We start from the raw sequence: 21,777 nt of genomic DNA on the forward strand, positions 1-21,777 counted from the left end.
GCTGCTCTGAAGTGGTGGTCTTGAGGAAGAGAACCCAGGTGGCCCCAAGAGAGTCAGGAGGATGTGAGGAGTGGCTGTAGGGAGGCTGAGCACTATGGGAGTGTGGTCTGCAGCTGACCAGGATATGGGGCCGAGCACATCACAACTGGTCCTTGATCCCCACTGGGGTCAGCCTCTGAGCACCCTGGTTATAGCACAGGTAGCCCAACAAGGAGGGACTGGGGGTACTCTCTGTGGTTCTAAACACTCCCCAGACTGGCCTGTGCCAAGCCTTGGGCCATTGTCTTTATTTTCCTTTTCTACTTCGATGCTGATCATCCTGCATTAATGAAGAGGCAGCTTAGAAGATGGCTAAGGGCATGGATTCAAATCCTCACCCAGCCATCTAACTGCTGTGTGATCTTAGGCCATTTACTTCATTGCCTGGGACACAGTTTGCTCATCTATAAAACGAGCATAATCATACATATCTCATAACAAGCTTATTGGAGGATTAAATGATGTTAAGTAATTTTCCTAAGGGTGAGTTAATACTCGTAAAGTGCTTAGAACCGTGCCCAGCACAAGTAAATGGGAGTCTCTTCCCCCTGCACCCTGCTTCTTTTCGACATGACCTCTGTAGTCTTTGACAATTTTCTTGATTTATGGATGACACGTCCCAGATTCATCTCATGCATTTTCGACCTGGAATCAGCTGTTTCTCAGAGGAGCCCTGTTCCTTTTGGCAATAAATGGGAGTTAGGAATCACAATCTAGACATTAGGAATGCTCATTCCCACTGGGTTATCATTGCATCTAGGCTCAAAGCTGGAGACAATGATAATTATCATTCACATTTACGATTACAAGGTGTTTTTTTTTAAGTTATCTTTTTTTAAAACAGGATTTATGTATTTATTTGTTAAATCTTATTATTTATTTATTTATATTTTGGCTGCATTGGGTCTTCGTTGCTGTACGCAGGCTTTCTCTAGTTGTGGCGAGCGGGGGCTACTCTTCGTTGCGGTGCACAGGCTTCTCATTGCGGTGGCTTCTCTTGTTGCAAAGCACGGGCTCTAGGCACACCGGCTTCAGTAGTTGCGGCACATGGTCTCAGTAGTTGTCGTTCACGGGCTCTAGAACGCAGGCTCAGTAGTTGTGGCGCACGGGCTTAGTTGCTCCGTGGCACGTGGGGTCTTCCCGGACCAGGGCTCGAACCCGTGTCCCCTCCATTGGCAGGCGGCTTCTTAACCACTGCGCCACCAGGGAAGTCCCAAGGTTTTCAGTTAACTTATTTGATTTTATGTATCTCTTTTTTTATTCTTACACAGAAAATCTTTGTTCCTAATAATATTAATCCAATTTCTTATCTTCTTTATCCTATATTATAAAGCAGACAGTTTCAACCTAATAATACCAGTATAATCACTACCTGTAAGATAACTGAGTGCTGTTGAAGATTTCGTTGTGCTCCTGTTTCTTTGTGATTCTGTGGTCCTTAGGTTAAAGCCCATTAGGGATGTACAATCAAAATGCTGTTTTAAAGTCACTTCCAATAATCCTTCTTAGTGTGTTTGCCAAGTTGACATTTAGTCAGGTTTACTCATTTCTGTTGGGTATTTTTATTTTAAGGGATTGCTTTTTTTGTCTTGGCTTTACAATTTTGTAAGTTTGCATTTACAAACTAAATACTCTAAAACCAGATACACTCAGTGAAATCCAGCTTCCACATCTTTCCCTTTCGCCAATTACCTCTCTCCCCATAGGTAACAACTTTTGTTAGCTTCTGCTTTATCTTTCCATTGTTTCTTTTTGAAAATATAAGCAAATGTATACACACCCCACACATATTCAGAAGACAGAATACTTTGCATACACAGTTCTGCTCCTTGGATTCTATTTTTGCTTTTTTCACTTAATCATATATCCTGGAGATCATTCCAGTGCAGGATTAAGAGAGCATCTTTGTTCCTTTTCACAGCTGTGTAGTGCTCTCTTATGTGGATGTCCATTTTATTCAACCAGTTTCCTCTTGGTACATGTTTGTATTGTTTCCAGTCTTTGCTGATACTATTAGTGCTGCAATGGCAACAACAAAACCTTGTGCATACATGGATTTGTATTTTGGGGACAGATTCTTAGATACTCTCATGGGATTAGAGAAAAACAACTGTCTCTTAAGACTTTAATTTTTTGAAGCAGTTTCAGGTTCACAGTGAAACTGAGAGGACCTCGTGGGATTTTCAGTCATAACTGTGATACATGTTACCCAGGAGTTCCTGGTGCTATGGGCGTGCATAACAGCTGTGCTCGTGTGTGGGTGGAGGTGCCACTTACTGAGACAGGAAGCACCGCGGGCTCCTTTTAACCTTGTGCTATGTGGTTTAACAAGTGAGCTAGGCTTTGTGCATGGTGGTGGGAGCAGGATTCCGGGTGTGGGAACTGAGGCTGAGGTATGGAGGAGCAGGCAGACAGCAGCGAAGCCCCAATTTCAGCTGATTGGGAGGCCCCAGACCATTCTTGGAGAAGGGGGCAGGGTGGGTCTGGCACACCTGGCCCTCCAAACTCCAGCTCCTTCTGAAGGGACTGTCTGTATCTCCCAGGCAGGAAGCAGGTCGGGGAGGGGACCAGTGTCCACCACTGCTGACTGCAGTCCCCTCTGAACCCCGGCTGGGATAAGTGACCTCCCTGCAGGCCGGGAGAAGGCAGACTGAACCTGGACCGGACTTGGGAGACACACTGACCTGGGTTCAAATCCCAGCTCTGCTCTGTGACCTTGGACAAGTTGCTTAACCTCTCTGAGCCTGTTTCCTCCTCTGTCCAATGGGGATGAGGCAGGACCTGCCTCACTATGGTGAGGACACTGTGGGAGTGTGCATGTGAAGTGCCTGGCTGGGGCCTGGCACATAGTAGGTGCTCCCCACTGAGAAACAGCCTCTCCTACTGCTCTGTGGCAGGGCTGGGGCTCAGCCTTTGGGAACCCTTGTTCCTACCTTCTCTGAGCTGGAGCAGCTAGAGAAACCCACTCACCTGTAGATAGTGGAGGAACCCATGGGCACGGGAGTCAGATGGCTGAGGTTCAAATCCTGGCCTTGGCACTTTCTCTCTAGCTGACTTTTTCACCTCTCTGATCCTCAGTTTCCCCATCTGTCAAATGGGGGTGATGAGACCACCTGCCTCACAGCAGTGTTGGGAGAAAGAATCGATCTCAGACATTTAAATTGCTCAGTCCAGTGCTGGGCGTGTAGTAAGTGCTGACTAATGTCAAAAGAACCATGATTGGTCTGGGCATACCACAGTGGGGGGATACTGTCTGTGGTCAGCTGGACAGGCCAGAGCCTGAGGGGCGCCAGGGCAGAGGGCAGGGGGTGTGCAGGCTTTGCAGCCCCTGAGCGGGCAGGCACATGGGCCCTGGTAAAGGAACATCTTTTTAAGAAAGGAAACTCAGGACTCTCATACAAATATAAAATCTTTGAACATATGTCAAAGATTTTATTTGACTCATGAATTTATGAGGGAACTAGTAAGATGTTACAGCCAATTCAAAGGAGGATTAAAAAGTGCACGCACATGCAAACGCAGGCAATTAGGAGTGCTGAAATGAACTTACAAATAGGTGCAAAACTAGTCAGTGTGCCAGGGCAAAAATCAATTGTGTCTCTACCGGATGCAAGTAATTTGCATTTCTATGGAGGAGAATCATTTTCATTACAGTCGGTTTTCTACATCGTGTGAAATACCTTGAAGATGATGAAAGGCCAAGATAACCCAGAAGGGTGCACTAGGCAAGACACCAGTCATCTTCTTTGCCCATTTCAAAGCCTTTCATAATTTTACACACACACACACACACACACACACACACACACACACATATACACACACAGAGTCACGATCACTAACAAATGCAGTCATTGACACACATCCACATCACCTACAAGCCTCACACTGCGTGTGTGTCTTGTATATCTCGCTGACTCTCGCCCTTTTGCGCTGATGGTGGTTCAGGCTCCCACCTCCATGCCTTTGCTCAAGGTGCTCCCCCTGCTAAGCACACATCCCCATCAGTCCTCTGCCCACCCACATCTTGCCCATCTCTCAAAGCTCCCAAGGAATGCCTCTCTGAGCAGGAATCCCTCTTTCCCCTCCACCCCAGTTCTTATTTCCCTCTGTCTTTCATGTACTTCCACTCAGGCACCTGTGTAGGGTAGAAAGAGCGTGGATTCCAGAATCATTCAGTCTGGGTCTGAGTCCCAGCTGTGGCACTTCCCCGCCGCATGACTGTGGGCAAGTCACAGCATCTCTCTGAACCTCTGTCTCCACACCTATGAAGTGGGATAACAGAACCAACCTCATGGGTTGGTTTCGTTTTTTTTTTTTTTTTTTTTTTTTTGATGTGGACCGTTTTTAAAGTCTTTATTGAATTTGTTACAGTAGTGCTTCTGTTTTATGTTTTGGTTTTTTGGCTGTGAGACATGTGGGATCTTAGCTCCCCGACCAGGGGTCGAACCCGCACCGCCTGCATTAGAAGGCAACGATCTTAACCACTGGACCGCCAGGGAAGTTCCCCGTCATGGGTTGTTTTTGTTTTGACAATTGAATTAGCAGAGGCAGGGAGTGCGCTTGGCGGAGGGTCGGAACACACAGTAAACACTCAATAGAGGTCAGCTGTCATTGCTGCTGTGAAAATAAGGCTCCTAATTCCCTTTGGGTGGCCTGCAAAAGGCCTCTGTCAGCAGGTCAGTTGTAGGGGTGTCCCCTCCTAACAGCTGGAATGGAGGGTCTCCCCTACCTGCCCCCACCCAGCTGCTGTCCATTTCCAGAACTGGGGTTAAGCAGAGAGGCTGCCAGGAACCCCAGCCCCGGGATGGGTGCTGGGGCTGATGGCTGCAGCTGGGCTGAAGTCCCCTGGGCTGCAGTGATGGATGGTGGGGGGCGCCAGTCAGAAGTGGCTGCTCTGGACAACAGCTGGCCAGACGCTGATGGATGTCCCAGGGGAGCAGGGATGCAGGGAGGATTGCAGACACTGAGGGGCCGAGAGAGGCTAAAGCCCAGACCCTGGAAAAGCCTGCCTGGGGCTCAGCTGGAAGAGCAGACTGGTGGCCAGTGTTAGGCACAGAGGGCCCGGTGTGGGGTGGAGTGGGTGGAAGGTGGGCACTGGAGACTTTGGGCGCTGTGTGTCCTGGACACTTCCTCCTAGAATCCCATCATGAAGGCTAAAGGTCCCATGAGCTTTGACATAAGGCTTTCGGGGTCCAGGCTATAAACCAATAGCAATGTGATCCCAGTCAATCCTTATAACCACCTGGGCAATGGCTTAATGATTTCCCAAGTTTGCCTGTGGAGAAACAGGCTTAGATGGGGTCAAAGGAGCCATGATCTGTGTCAGAGCAAAGCCTTTTCTACCTCCCATGAAGCCAAGGGGTCCTCCAAGTAGCACTCAAGAACCCTTCCTTGTGATCACCAGTTCTAACTTGCTTGTCCAAATTCTTTCATTCATTCATTCATTTATTTATTCACCCATCCACCAAACCCCAACTGACTTCTTCCTCCATGCCGGGCCATGGTTGGGTGCCAGGGATACCCGAGTACTCAGACACAGTCCCTGACCTCACAGGGCTCAGTACCCAAGGTCAGACAGACCAAAGGCACACTATCCCAACTCAAGACCTTGGGGGTATGGGGTGGTCAGGGATGGCTTCCTGGAGGAGCTGGATCCCGAGCAGATGCCTGAAGGACAAGTCAAAGGAGGGACCCACTCTTCTCTGGGCAGGGCAGGGCAGGGCAGGGAGTGGGAAGGAAAGAAGGCTTTTCAGCAGTGGGGACATTTGAGCTGTATCCTGAATGACAAATAGTGGACAGAGATACAGGCAATGTCTTCCAGCAGCAGGAATAGCACATGCAAAGGCCAGATTTGGGAATCACCATAGGGTGAGGGGGTGCAGAAGGTGCCAGTGGATTCATATGCAGGAGCCTAGGATGGAAAAAGAAATGGTAAATGGTTGGATCAGAGACAAGACAAGGCCTGGGTCTAACAGGTTTTTTTGGGTTTTTTTGTGATACAATTGACATGTAATATTGTATTCCAGGCATACATCATAATGATTTGATATATGTATATATTGTAAAATGACACCACAATAAGTTTAGTTAACATTCATCACCTCACATAGTTACATTTTTTTTTCTTGTGATGAGAACTTTTAAGATCTCCTTTCAGCAGCTTTCAACTATACAATACATTATTGTTAACTATAATCACCATGCTGTATATTCCCAGAACTTATTTATCTTATAACTGGAAGTTTGTACCTTTTGACCCCCTTCACCCATTTCATGCCTCCCCAGTCCTACCTGCCCCCCTGGCCTCTGGCAATCACCAGTCTGTTTTCTGTATCATTCGGCTTTTTTAGATGGCACATATAAAGTGAGATCATACAGTATTTTTCTTTCTTTGACTTATTTCACTCAGCATAATGCCCTCAAGGTCCATCCATGTTGTAACAAATGGCAAGATTTCATTCTTTTTTATAGCTGAGTACTATTCCGTTGTATATGTATACCACATTTTCTTTATCCATTCATCCATCGATGGACACTTCAGTGGTTTCCATGTCTTGGCTACTGTAAGTAACGCTGCAATGAACATGCAGGTATCTTTTTCAGATAGTGGTTTAATTTCCTTAGGATGTATACCCAGGAGTGGAATTGCTGGGTCATATGGTATTTAGATTTTTAATTTTTTGAGGAGCCTCCATACTGTTTTCCATAGTGGCTGAGCCAAGTTGCATTCCCACCAACTATGCACTAGAGTTCGCTTTCCTCCACATCCTCGCCAGCCCTTGTTATCTCTTTTCTTTTTGATAATAGCCATTCTGACAGATATGAGGGAAAAGGTTTTGAATGCTGTGAAGGGTGTGACTTTATCGATAGAGGACCACTGAGTATTGCAAGCAGGAGAGTTACTCATGAGATCTGTGTTTTAGAAAGAGAACCCTGGGTGGAGTTAGGATGGTGGATTAAAGTGGAGACTGGAGGCCACTTGAAGGTCTAGGCAGTGATTCAGGAGAGAGGCTGAAGGCCCAGCCCGGGCAGAGATGGGTGGGTGGACACAACAGCATTGAGGATGCAGAGTGGACAAGGCTGGAGGCAATAATTTCATGGGCAAATGTTATCACAGAGACGCATAGATGTCCTCCTCACCTGTTTATATGCATTTTATAAATGACAAAGCATTGGGTTAAGTTTTGAGGGGTTCAGTGGCACACTTGAGGTTCCATTAGCAGGTGGTAGAGCCGGGATGGGAACCCAGGAATGCTGGTCTAGAATCCCAGTTCGCGTCTCCTTCTGGGTGCTTTCAGCCAAGTTGCCCTTCCATACATGACCTGCAGGGGGTGGCAGAGAGCAGGGGACGCGCCACGGAGGCCGAGAGGTCCCCGTCAGAGGCGGCCGGGCCAGCTGCGTCCGGGTTGGAAGCAGGGGACTGGGCAGTTCCCGGGGAGTCATCTCTTACCCCCAGTTTACAGAGGAGGACCCCCAGGCCCAGAGAGCAGGAAGGGCTCTCCCAAGGGGTGGATCAGCCTCTCAGGATACCCCCCAGTCCAGTGCTCCTGCAGGGGAACCTGAGCTGCATTTCCCAGGGCACCAGGGGAACCTTAGAGGCCAAGAGTGGGGTCCAGGACTCCCAGACTTCCCTTCAGGAGTAGCCCCCCGGGTTTCACCACTGCCCAGCCCAGCCCCGCTCGGAGGCAGGGGGATGATGAAGATGAGCCTCAGGATGTGGTCCGGGGAGTAAGCCAAGACTCCCTTAAAGACATGTTCAGGCTTCTCCCTGTGGGTGGGCGCCCACCAGTTCCCGTATAAAGGGCGCTGGGGGAGGGGCGACGCCAGGTGGCACCCTTCTGGCTGGGGCGTCCTGCGGTTCATCTCCAGACCTTTTCCACTTTCTAACTCCAGGTTTCCGGAGCAGCAGCAGCTGAAAGTCCGCGCCGTGGGATGTCTCCCTGCGGGTGGGTGGGGCCCCGTGGGTTGAGAGCAGAGGATCCAGGCTGGTATAATTTCCCCGCCTCCGTGGCCTGGGTGTCTTCCTGCTCGCTAGCAGTTAGCTTTAGCAAGCCAGCTCAGGGGTGGCTGGGGAGGGAGGTGAGAAGTGGGTTCAAACCCAGCAGCTGCCACTCACAGCGTGTGACCTGGGGCTTCACTCGCGTCTCTGAGCCTCTTCTGTAAATTGGGGAAGCTGAGCCCGATTTTGCCAGAAAGCACCCTTTTGTGTGAAATAAAAATACCCCACATAGGCCTGGCACACAGAGGGGGCTCTGTCTCTCTCTGGCAAATCCCATACGGCCAGCTGGAGCCTGCAGTGGTGAAGCCAGGATTGGGGCTTTGCTGATAGAAAGTTAAAAATATATATATATCATATATATATATATCTTATATATAATAGATATATCATATATATATATCATATATATAATAGATATATCATATATATATATATGAGATAGCTTTTTAATTTGGAGGAGAGATGAATTTCCCACACAAAAGAATTCCAAATTATTTACCTCGATCAGCCAGGTGATCAAGGTCACCACCAACCATGATAGGTCATCTTCAGGGCACGTACCCTTGATATGATGGTGATGAAAATGGCCTTTCACCTTTGGAGTCTTCCTCCCAAAATACACAACCCGCACAGCATGCAGGATCTGAGTTCCCCAACCAGGGATCCAATCTGTGCCCCCTGCAGTAGAAGTGGAGTCTTAACCGCTGGACGGCCAGGGAAGTCCCACAACCCCATTCTTTATTTATTTATTTATTTTTATTTTTTTTATTTTTGGCCGTGTTGGTTCTTCGTTGCTGCACGCGGGCTTTCTCTGGTTGTGGTGAGCGGGGGCTACTCTTCGTTGTGGTGTGTGGGCTTCTCATTGCAGTGGTTTCTCTTGTTGCGGATCACAGGCTCTAGGCGCGCGGGCTTCAATAGTTGTGGCACGTGGGCTCAGTAGTTGTAGCTCACGGGCTCTAGAGCGCAGGCTCGGTAGTTGTGGCACACGGGCTTAGTTGCTCCGCAGCATGTGGGATCTTCCCAGACCAGGGCTCGAACCCATGTCCCCTGCATTGGCAGGTGGATTCTTAACCACTGCGCCACCAGGGAAGCCCCCACAGCCCCATTCTAATCATGAGAAAACCATCAGACAAATCCCAGTTGAGGGACTTGACAAATATTTCTGAAAAATGTCAAGGTGATCAAAAACCAGGAAAGTCTGAGAAACTGTCACAGCCCAGAGGAACCTACATGTAATGTGGTGTCCTGGATGGGATCCTGGAACAGAAAAAAGACTTCAGGAAAAAAACTAAGGAAATCTGAATAAAGCACAGACTTTAGTAAATAATAATGTGTCAATGTTAATAACAGGGGAAGCTGGATATGAGTATATCGAATTCTCTGTGCTCCTTTCACAATTTTTCTCTAAATCTAAAACTATTCTAAAATTTAAAGTTTATTTTTAAAAATTGAGGTTGGACATGAGATGGCTAACATTTTATTTTACCTAATGAAAACATTAAAAACCTCACCAATGACCTCCCCTCCCCTATTGTTTCATAAAAGAAAGGAGGTTCATAACAGCAGGAAGGCCTCCATCTCAGAATGGACAAGAGTTGAAATGGAGTAAGTCCAGGTTAATGAAGAATTCAGGCTCTTTATATTTCTCATTTTGCCCAGGACACATGAGAAGTTGGGGCCTGGAGAATGTGGTCAGGGGGAGAAATGGTAGAAGAAAACCACAGCTGAGAACACCAGACGCTGGACCAAAGCTGATGTGTGACTTATAGTGTAAGATTCTTGGGGGGAGTGGTGGGTGGCAGAGTTGATAGGTGATGGGGCTTCCAGGCCATTAGGGTGACCAGCCATCCCGCCTGCCTAGGACTGAGGGGTCTCCTGGGCCCTGCACCTTCAGTTTTAAAACTGGGACAGTCCTGGGCAAGCTGGATGGTGGGTCACCCTAACCCAGCAGGTGGGCCGGGGGATGGGAGAGAGCACAGTCCTGTCCTGAGGGGATAGCACATCTCTCAGCAGCTGTCTCTAAACTCCTGGAAAGGGAAAGACAGGCCCTGTGTGGCTAGATGTTGTGATTTTTATTATTTTTTTCAAGAGAAGCTAGAAATACCTTTTTTTTTTTTTTTAACACAAAAAACCCTGAAGTTTCAAATGTTTGCAGTTAATTCAAGCAACTATGAAATGCTTTTCAGGCCAAACCAGAGTGCATTTCATGTTGGCCCCCAGGCTGCCAGTTTGGGACCTCTGAGAACACCTCTGATTTGGAGCCTTGAGCTGGTCCCTTGGCTCCTCTGAGCCTCGGTTTCCCTGACTGTGAAATGGGAAAAATTTTGCCTCCTCCTGGGCTGTTTGATCTGTCTGCAAGTCAGGTGCTCAGGCTGGCATATAGGAAGCTCTCAATCAATGGGAGTTACCAAGAAAACAGTCTAGGGGCAACAATGGAAATGTCCATCAGTGGAGGAACAGACACACAGAATGTGGTCTATCCATATAATGGAATATTATTCAGCCTTAAAGAGGAATGCAGCCCTGTTACACGGATGAATCTTGAAAACCTTATGCAAAGTGAAAGAAGCTAGTCACCAAAGACCAGAGACTGTATGATTCCATTTACATGAAACATTCAGAATAGGCAAATCCATAAAGACAGAAATTAGTGGTTGTCAGGAGCTTGGAGAGTTGGGGGAAAACGAGGGTGGGGTGGGATGATTGCCAGTGGTTTTGGGAAGGGTGATGAGAGTGTTCTCAAATGGATTGTGAGGATGGTTGCACAGTTCTAGGAAGATAGTAAAAGCCATTGAACTGTACGCTGTGAGAGAGTGAATTGTACAGTATGCGCATTCTATCTCAGCTGGTCCTCCTTCTGGCCCCGCCCCAGCTCCCTGTGTAACCTTGAGCATGGTATTCCCCTCACCCCCCAGGCCCCCAGTTCCTGCCTGGAGAACACAGGTGCTGAATCAGGTACGTTCTGAGGCTGCATCCAGCTCTGACAGCTTATGATTTTATTATGACAGATGGTTACATATTCACCAGGGCCACCTGCCCACTGAGACCTGGGATAACACGGGCCAAAGGTGGCCCATCAGCTCCGAAACCTGTCATTCTGCGCATGCCTGACAGACCACGGGGACGGGAAGGAGTCAAGCGGACCCCGGTGGAAACCCACAGATGTTTGCAGTTGATGACAGACATGTCAGCAGATGGAATTAAAGAATTTGCCAGCAACTGTTGCCTGTTTACCAAAACTCCCTCAGTGAAGCTCACCTTCAGCTCTTGGAGGCGACCGCTTGGGCCCCAAGTCAGGGATGCCTGGCTCTGATGGCCACTCACCTGCTGTGTGGCCTGGGGTAAGTCTCTTGGCCTCTCTGAGCTTCAGATTCTGCATGTGTGAAAGGGAGGTGGTAACGCCTTGCTCCTAGGATGGTGCTGAAGATTCAAGATGATAACATCTAAAGCCCTTGGCGTCGGGTCAGCACCAGGTAGATGCCCAGTCTGTGGCAGCTGTTCTGATCTTTAACCTCTCTCGGCCTCTGTTTCCCCATCTGTAATCGGACAGGGTTTATCTAGATCAGTGGTTCTCAACTGGTGGGGGTGGTGATTGTAACCCCGAAGACTTGGATGGCTATTGCAGCTGCAGGGTGGGGAGCGCTGCCGTTATCTAGTGGGTAGAATGCAGAGATGCTGCTGACACCCTACAGTGCATGGGACAGCCCTCCACAGCAGAGGGTTCTCCAGCCCCAGATGTCAGTATGGCTGATATTGAGAAACCCTGGACTAAGCTCATCTCTGCGTTTCCCTCCAGCTGTAGATGTTTGGGTTTGATCTGCCTTGCCTCTTGCTGGGAAGGGGTCTTGAGTGTGCAGTCTTTTAACCTGGACTTGGCCTCATAGAATGGCCTTGGGCCTAGAACACTTCCTTACCAGGAACTAAAGAGGCCCCTCAGCCTCATCGCCTTGTGTGAGGATGTCCTTCCTGTTTCAGACCCAATGTGTGCCCCTTTGCCCTGCTTAAGTGTGTGCGTGCGTCACGTGGCACCTGGCCAACCCCACTGCTGTACCCGTCCCCTGTGGGAAGGGAATGGGGTCCTTTGTTCTGTGACAGAGGAGGGGTGCGTGCATTGGTTGCCAGGACGGACCCGCTACTACGGGGGCCGTATATATTTATTATTATGCAGTGTATTGTCTTTCCCGCGCCTAGAGTGTCAGCTCCAGGTGTTGTGTCTGTTTTGCTCCTGGCAGGATCTTCTGTGCACAGCACAGTGCCTGGCATGTAGTAAGTGCTCACTAAATGCTTTTGGACCAAGTTTGTGACCATTGTCCCGACGTGGGGGGAGAGGGGAGAGGGAAGTGGTCAGATTCGCTGATGGCAGAGGAAAGGTCTCCCCCAGCCCACCCCCTCCCCTCCTTTGAAAAGTCTCAGCCAGGATGGAGGGGTGTGGCTAGGCCTGGGGGCCCTCAGTGGGCTCCTCCCCGGGGGGAGATGCTGGTCCCTTGGGGTCACACCAGGAAGGGAGGGGAAGCCACTGCTTCAGGTCCTCGGGGTGTGACTCACGGGTGCCCTTGGTCTTGTTCTCACCCATCACAAACCTTGTTCTGGTCTAGTGTTAAGAGCAGGTTCTCAGGAGCCAGGCAGAGTTACGCCTCAGTGTCTTTGTCCCATTGAGATAAAGCTAGTGTCTCATCAGTAGATTGCTGTGAAGATTCCACAAGTGAATGTAGAACAGGACGTGGCATGCAGGAAGCCTGCATAAGATGTGCTGGGATTATTGGTAGAATTTCTTGCCTGTGTGTTTATGGAGGATCTCTAAATCTGGAAGAAGATTCCAAGGTTCTTTCCCATATGACCAGCACTTCCACTCCTAGGTGTGGACCCAAGAGAAGCAGAAACACACAGAAATGTGTACAGGGAGGTTCGTAGCGGCATTATTCGTAATACCAAAGGAGGGAACAACCCAGATGTCAGTCAGCCGGATGAGTAGATAAACAAAACGTGGTGTATCTGTACCACAAAATGTTATTGGTCAATAAAAAGAAATGAAGTATTTTGTTTTTATTTTTTTATTGAAGTATAGTTGATTTACAATTTTGTGTTAGTTTTAGGTATACAGCAAAGTGACCTATATATATTCTATATTCTATTTATATCCAGTTATATATATCTATATTCTTCTTCAGATTCTTTTCCATTTTAGGTTATTACAAAATATTGAATAGAATTCCCTGTGCTCTACAGTAGGTCCTTGTTGGTTATCTATTTTATATATAGTAGTATCTGTTAATCCCAAACTCCTAATTTATCCCTCCCCAAGAAATGAAGTACTGCTACATGCTACAACATGGGTGAAGCTTGACAACATGATGCTAGAGACACAAAAGGCCCCAAAGTACATGATTCCACTCATAGGAAATGTCCAGAATAGGCAAATCTATAGAGACTAAAAGATTAGTGGGTGCTTAAGGCTATGGGGAGTGGGCACAAGGAACAGGGAGGTGATAATAAAAGGTACGGGGTTTCTTTCTGAGGTGATGAAAATGTTCTAAAATTGACTGTGTGATGGTTGCACAACTCTGAATATACTAAAAATCATTGAAATGTACACTCTGAATGGGTGAACTGTATGGTATGTAAATTATATCTCGGCTATTAGAAAAAACAAAAAGGATTCCAAGGCTCTCGGCTGAGCCAGACCCATTTTTCAGGGTATTTCTTTAAAAGTCACACACTTAGCCTCCAGGGGGCCGTGTCCAGCTGGTGATAAATCAGCATTTTTATTTCTGTTCTGCTCTGCAGTGACCCAGGTTCCTTTATCTACCTTGCTCACATCTGCCGCCAGCATTTCACGTGTATATCACCTGCTTTCTCACACTCACCGTAGTTGTCTGAGTCCCTCGGCTGTGTCCTCATCTGCCTCCAGGCTGTCTGGCTATCTGTCCATCCCTCAGCATCAGTCCCTCATTCCAGCTCCGTTTACTCTTTCAAAGGGGCTCCTGGGGATGGGGGATCAGGCAGGGCTAAGGCAGGAGGCCATACAAGTGAATAAAATGACCAGTTACACAAATGCTGGGAGAGCTGGAGGCCTGAGAAAGCAGCCCTGGGGCAGGAAGGTGGTTGCAGACCCGTGTCCTTGGCCCAGAGGTCACTGTGTGGGTCAGCCCGCCAGCTCCTGCCCAACTGTGCAGAAGCCAAGAGTCGATGATGAAGGAGGAGTTCGGGTGCAGAGGGAAGCTCATGCGCCCTGGAGATGCACTGGGTTCGAATCCCACCCCTGTCAGCCGCCGACTGTGGACTCTGGGCAAATGGTCTCCTTTATCCAAGCCTCAGTTTCCTCCTCTGTAAAACAGGGATAACAATAGCACGTAGCTCATAGGTTTGTTGTAAAAAGAACTAAAGGCAGTGACGTGTTCTAAACACTTGGCACGTGGTGGAGTGTGGATTGCAGTCAGCTGGAACGCTGCGTGTAAGGCTCTGGAGTTCCAGCCCCGAGGTAATTCTGGCCAGCTGTGTGACCCTGGGCAGAGCCCTCAACCTCTCTGAGCCCTGTTTCTGCATCCGTGAAGTGGAGATAACAGTTCTGCCCATTTCACGAGGGTGGAGGTGAGGACTCAGCACTATAGGCACCTAGTGGGCCTGGCTCTTCTGGGTATCATGACCTGGTTCTCTCCCTCCACAAGGGACAAGGGTCCCGGCTGCCCACCCCAAACCAGCTCTGTCCTCTCTGGGCTTGCTTCCTTCCTCCGTGGCAGCATCTTGCCAGTGAGCCGACTTGAATACAGCCGAGCTGCGTGGAGGGGAGAAACAGGCTGGGATGAGTTTGGAATGGATGTCATGGAGTCACGCTTACCAGCGATGCCATTCTACACCCCGGCTGTGACTCATCTGTTAAGACGTAATTTCCCGTCCCATGGGGGGTTCTTGTGACCTGCCAGAGGGGGCATCCTGAGCCCCCATCCCAGCATCGAATGAAAAGACCTCGCAGCCAGTCCCTCCACTGGCACAGGAGTGACTGTGCTTGGGATGAAGGGCAGTGATTCGTGGAGCCTTCAGCTGCCTGTGTCACCAGGGCTGGTGGCAAATCAAAGAGGAAGTCGTCCAGAGCTCTGTCTGCATGGCATGTGCCCCCTTGTCCTTATGAAATATTTCATAATAATAACCTCAGTCTGGCTCTACCACCCACCGTGTATGTGACCTGTGACGTCACCTCATCTCCGCTTTGGCTTCCCAGGCTGCAAAATGAGCGTTGGGACCAGACCCCATTTGTTCCCTCACTGATTCCAGCATTTGGTCATTCCACAAACACTTGTTGACGCACCTGCCAGGTGTGCCTGCTGGGGGGATCCAGCTGTGAGCACCTGATGAGGCCCGGGTCCTTACAGCCCGACATTCCAGTGGGGGGACAGTCAACAGACAAGCAGGTCCAAACTGACAAATTGTGGGGCCCAGAGGCTGTGCTGTGACCTGGGGCAGAGAGGCATGGATGTGGGCTGAGCCCTGAAGCATGAGAAGGAGCCGGCTGTGCAGGGCGTTGGGGGTGGGAGTGGGGAGAAGGGCAGGGGAGCAGCAGCTCACTGGAGGGAGCTCTGTGGGCAGGAGAGGGCAGGTGACATCAGCAGGGACTCATGGGACAGCCTGAGGAGTTCGTGCTTCATGTTCGGGCTCCTGGGGCCAGCACCACAGGACCCCTGGCTGGGGAGGGACATGATTGCATTTCCCAGGAAACCATCTCTGGCCTCCCAGACATCTGCTGTGGGGTCTCTGGTGTCCCATCCACTGTGCTGAGCTCTGGATGCAGATGATAATTATGATAGTTAAATAGTGCTGAGCTCTTACTGTGTGACAGGTGTCATGATAAAGCCCCTATATATATATGTGTGTGTGCGTGCGTGTGTGTGTGTTTAATTTTTATTGGGGTATAGTTGGCTTTACAATGTGGGGTTTTTTTGCTTGTTTTTGTTTTTTGGGTTTTTTAAACTTTTATTGAGGTACAGTTGATTTACAGTGTTATGTGCGTGTGTGTGTTTCTTAATTTAAAAATCACTGTGGGAGTTCCCTGGTGGCCTAGTGATTAGGATTCTGGGCTTTCACCCGTAGTCCGGGTTCAATCCCCAGTTGGGTAACTGAGATCCCACAAACTGTGCTATGCAGCCAAAATAAACAAACAAACAAAAATCACTTTGACCTCATGATGATTCTATGAGATAGACCTATCATTATCCCCGTTTTACAGATGGGGAAACTGAGGCACAGAGAAGTCAAGTGACTTGCCCCAGGTCACACAGTTGATAGTGAGGGGAAGGGTTGGAGAGAAAGGGCCTGACGCCAGAGACACTTATGACTGCGGAGGAAGCGTTGTCAGGCTTGAGTGTCTGGCTGGGTGACTGGTGGGTGGTGATGCCCTGAGGATGTGGGGCACCTGGGGGAGGAGCAGCTCTCCTGGGTAGAGATGCTGGTGAGCAGTACTGTACCCTCTCTGGTAGGAATTGGTTTATTGGAATGGAGCACCTGGGTTTCTGACCCTTCCGCGAAGAGGCAGCACAGAGTGGTTGTCAAGACTGTGGGTCCTGGGCTTCCCTGGGGGCGCAGTGGTTGAGAGTCCGTCTGCCGATGCGGGGAACACGGGTTCGTGCCCCGGTCCGGGAGGATCCCGCGTGCCGCGGAGCGGCTGGGCCCGTGAGCCATGGTTGCTGAGCCTGCGCGTCCGGAGCCTGTGCTTCGCAGCGGCAGAGGCCACAACAATGAGAGGCCCACATACCGCAAAAAAAAAAAAAAAAAAAAAAAGACTGTGGGTCCTGAGCTGTGTGACTTTAGACCAGTCACTTAACCTCTCTGTGCTTCAGTTTTCTTATCAGTGAATTAGGAAATGTGATGATAGCTCCTTCTTCAAGGATGAGTAGGGATGAAATGAGATGATGTTTGGTGACAGCACCTGGAACATGCTTAAAATATGTTAATAAAGAAGAGAAAGGCTCCGGCCTGGAGAGGTGAGCAGTACAAGAGGAGCCCCAATCCAGGAAATGCCTCGCAATAAGTTGCTGACAGTAGTGACGGCTGACCCTGCCTGGCCCCACCTCCCAGAGCCCAGGTATCCCCCCTCCCAAGCTGCCTTTGGGGTAAATATCCAGGGTGCTCAGACCCTGACTTAGCTCCATGCCACTCTCTGGCCAGAGGATGGCACCACTGTCACTTGGCCAGATTCCTCCCGAGGTCTCCTTACTCTGGAGCAGGGCCCAGAGGGACCAAACCTTGTGCCTGCCCCAGTCAGGGCAGGGGCCACTGCCCACAAGAAGGGCCAGGCGACTGTCACATGGTGCCTCATGTTTTTGTGATGACCGTCTGTTTGTGGCAGAATCATCTGAAAACAGGAAGATCCTGGTCAGAAACCACGTGATTCTCAAAGGGCTGGAGGGCAGGGGACCCAGCTCGTACATCCTGATTCACTGAGGACCCTTCTGGGGTCCAGGCACCCCTTCCAAATACATGCTTTGTTTTGTTCTGAAAGATGTACCTGAATTTATTTCTGTTGATTTAAGACTGGATATTTCTTCTAAAAAATATATTAAAAATTTTTTTTCTTTTATTTATTTATTTATTTTTATTTTTGGCTGCGTTGGGTCTTTGTTGCTGCATGCAGGCTTTCTCTAGTTGCGGCGAACAGGGACTACCCTTCTTTGCAGTGCGTGGCCTTCTCATTGCCGTGGCTTCTCTTGATGCAGAGCACGGGCTCTAGGTGCGCGGGCTTCAGTAGTTGTGGCATGCAGGCTCAGTAGTTGTGGCTCGCGGGCTCTAGAGTGCAGTCTCAGTAGTTGTGGCACACAGGCTTAGTTGTTCCGCGGCATGTGGGATCTTCCCAGACCAGGGCTCGAACCTGTGTCCCCTGCGTTGGCAGGCAGATTCTTAACCACTGCGCCAGCAGGGAAGTCCTAAAAAATATTTTTATTTTATAAAGATTTTATTTTATTTCCAAATATCTTAAACACTAGTTTGACATCGTATCTCCCAGAGGTACAGACCACAAGAAAAATGGAAAAAGCAGGTACTCCCCCAAAGGTAAGCAAAGGGCAACAATTATTCCCTTGGCGTATCCATGTCTGGTCAACCACTGAAAGAAGAATAATTCTAGAAGCATAAGAGAAATGCATGCAGCTTGGTAAACTCAGAATTTTCACAGTGGACACTTCCTTTAAACCAGTCTTACCAAGTAGAAATATAACTAATTTAGCCACATATGTCATCTTAATTTTCTTATAGCTGCATTTAAAAAAAAAAAAGAAGCAGGGGAAATTAATTTTAACAATATATTGTATTTAATCTGATATATCCAAAATATTAACATTTCAACATGTAATCAATATTTTAAAATATTCCAGAGCTATTTTCCATTCTCTTTTTTTGGTACTAAGTCTTCAAAATCCGGTGTATATTTTACAGCACATCTCAGATCTGACCAGTTGTATTTCAACTGCTCAGTGGCCACAGGTGGCCAGTGGGCATCACATGGACAATACAGCCTAGACATTGAACTTTCTTTATAGGGAAAACTTAATTTTCCCCCCTTAATGTTACAGTTACTTAAGTCCTGCATTATGTGTCTGCTTTTGGTGCTTCTTTTGTTCATTTTCTTCTCTGTATACTCTGACTTTGATAAGGACTCAATGATAAAGATGATCTTTAAGATGAGTCTTCTTTCTTTCTTCAGGCTTTGAATGTCTTTTTCTTTCTCGGTTTCATTCTTTTCTCTCTTTTAGAAATCTTCTCCCAACATTTTATTGTGAAAATGTTCAAACATACAGAAAAATTGAAAGACTTGAGCAGTGAACACCTAGATAGCATGTTGTTATATCTATCCATCCATCCATCCCTCATCCCTCCATCCCTCTACTCATCTTTTCATCCATCCATCCCTCCATCTCTCTATCTCTCCATTCCTCCATCTTTCTACCTCTCCATCCATCTATAACTCTATCTAGCCATTTTATTTTATTTTTTGATAAATTTCAAAATAAGTTGCTAACATCAGTACCCGTCCCTTTAAACAGTTTGGCATGTATTTTTTGGCATTTTTTTTTTTTTTTTTTTTTTTTTTTTTTGCGGTATGCGGGCCTCTCACTGTTGTGGCCTCCCCCGTTGCGGAGCACAGGCTCCGGACGCGCAGGCTCCGGACGCGCAGGCTCAGCGGCCATGGCTCACGGGCCCAGCCGCTCCGCGGCATATGGGATCCTCCCAGACCGGGGCACGAACCCGTATCCCCTGCATCGGCAGGCGGACTCTCAACCACTTGCGCCACCAGGGAGGCCCTTGGCATGTATTTTAATAACTAAGTTTAATATTCAGAATAGTCTTTTTCAGGGCCTCCCTGGTGGCGCAGTGGTTGAGAGTCCGCCTGCCGATGCAGGGGATACGGGTTCGTGCCCCGATCTGGGAGGATCCCATGTGCCGCGGAGCGGCTGGGCCCGTGAGCCATGGCCGCTGGGCCTGCGCGTCTGGAGCCTGTGCTCCGCAACGGGAGAGGCCACAACAGTGAGAGGCCCACATACCGCAAAAAGAAAAAAAAAAAAAAAAAATTCAGAATAGTCTTTTTCAATGCAAAAAAACCCCACACAGGTTACAAAAGAAGCCAGCTATGTCATATATATGACAGTCATAGGATATAAAAATACTTGCAATTCTTGTTGGTGACAAAGTCACAGGTCCATGGATGTTGCTACCTCAGGAACTGAAGTTAGACACTAGATTTCAGTTATAGGCTAGTGAAAACAAAAACATAATTTTTTTCCTATCCAGATCTACAGATTCTCTGAATTTGAGGACCCCCACTCAGTTCTTATTTCATAAAAACCAAATAAATCATTGCTGTTACCATGTTAAGGCAAATGCTACCCATGGCAAATTCTTCCTGCGTTATCTCATTTAATCCTCACACCATCCCCATGAGGATAAAAGAAAGCTGTCTACTCACGGTACTTCTGACACCAAATATGTGGGGTTTTCCTCCACACCAACCAATTCTCCAGACACCAACCGGGTATCATATAATTCAGTTCAATTCTGACACTACCCACCTGGAGTTGGGTATCAGACCACAGGCTCGGTCCCGCAGACCGCCCACACTTCAGATGCCAGCCACAGGAGTTCCCCAGAGCGCCCCTACTTCGGTCTGACTTGCCCACAAAGTCAGAGGTTCTCACAGCCCCCGCCCACGTTTGATAATTTGGTGGAATGGCTCCCAAAACTCAGGAACACTTGCATTTACCAGCTTATCAGAAAGGATATGATAAAGGATACAGATGAACAGCCAGATAAAGAGATACACAGGGTAAGGTCTGGAAGGGTCCTGAGCACAGGAGCTTCTGTCCCCATGGAGATGGGGTTCACCACCCTCCCAGCACATGGATGTGTTCAGCCCAGAAGTTCTCCGAGCCCCATACTTTGGGGATTTTTATCGTGGCTTCATCATGTAGGCATGATGGATCATTAACTCAGTCTCCAGCCCTTCTCCCTTCCCTGAGGATGGGGGTGAGGCTGAAAGCTCCAAGCTTCTAATCATGGTTTGGCCTTTTTGGTGACCAGCCCTCACCCCGGGTGCCTGCCAAGAGCCACCTCATTAGAACAAAACACTCTCCTATCACTCGGGAGATTACAAGGGTTTTAGGAGCTCTGTGTCAGGAGCTGGGGGCAGAGACCAAATATCTATTTCTTATTATGTCACAGGGGGTGGAGAACTATTATCAGCCCATCTTACAGCTGAGGAGACTGAGGCCCAGAGAGGGAGTGTGATGTGCTGAGGTGCCCGGCTAGCAGGTTGGATTGTCTTACCCACTCCCCACAGCAGTCTTAAGGGGCCGTGATGAGCCCTGGACCCGGCAGCCAGCAACAGAAACAGACCCGGCTGATATAAGCTGAAAGGAATCTCTTGGAACAGGAAGAAAACTGGAGAACTCAGCCCCAGTGCTGACTACAGTCTAGAAAGTGGGCAGCAAACTTATGCCTGGAAACTTCAGATGGGGTTCTGCCCCATGGCTGCAGGCCTGGCCCCAGGGGTGGGTGTCCCTGCCACCCTGTCCCTGTGGTGGAGCTCCCATCCCTATTGCTTAGTGGCACTAGTGCCACTCTGGGACCTGTGTACTGATTGCCCCAGCCAGGGGCATGTGCCCCCATCCTAGCTGCCAGGAGGCTGACAAAACGCCAGGCTGCCATCCTCAGGGTCCCCAGTGGGAAGCAGGGCTTTCTCCCACTGAGACCCATGAAGGTGGAAATTTCTTCAAGCGTGGGGAGGGGCGCAGCCTGGGCAGCCCCAAGCAACGCCCAGTGCAGATGGTGCTGTTCTTAGCCCCTTTACAGACGAGCACATTGAGGCTCGGGGAGGACGGGCCCCCCGCCTGGATGGCCTCGCTGTCTAGCTCTTCCCTGCCCTCCTGCTTCCTCTCCAGAAGCACCCACGGTCTTTGCGCTGCTGCCCCGAGTCCACTCTTCCCAGGGTGGCAATGCTGGGGGCCAGCCCACAGCACAGGCCTTGGGAGAGTAGAAAGCCAGGAGTTCTGGGTCAGAAATGCCCTTTGTGGTCCCACAGACAAAAGGTTTCAATCTACAGGGTCAGGAGTTGCGCACTGGTGGCAAAAGGTGTCGCCCTGGTGACACTGATCCTTAATCGGGATGAGGGAGGTGGGAGGGAGCTACTGCAGTTTGGGTTTGTGATCTGTTTTCCCTGGGTGTGTGTGTGTGTGTGTGTGTGTGTGTGTGTGTGTGTG

General features: G+C 48.9%; 1 protein-coding gene across 3 annotated transcripts in view; it reads left to right on the forward strand.

Moving 5' to 3' along the window:
- The window catches only part of LITAF (lipopolysaccharide induced TNF factor), a 112,823-nt gene that overhangs the window by 22,132 nt on the left and 68,914 nt on the right, over positions 1-21,777 (forward strand). For all 3 annotated transcript variants that reach the window (XM_060078547.1, XM_060078550.1, XM_060078549.1), the window contains 2 exons: positions 9,701-9,811; positions 11,050-11,382. The gene's annotated coding sequence lies outside the window, so the exon portion shown is untranslated. The remainder of the gene's footprint in view (positions 1-9,700; positions 9,812-11,049; positions 11,383-21,777) is intronic.

The sequence above is a fragment of the Mesoplodon densirostris genome, chromosome 16 (assembly GCF_025265405.1).
Source record: "Mesoplodon densirostris isolate mMesDen1 chromosome 16, mMesDen1 primary haplotype, whole genome shotgun sequence".
NCBI lineage: Eukaryota > Metazoa > Chordata > Mammalia > Artiodactyla > Ziphiidae > Mesoplodon > Mesoplodon densirostris.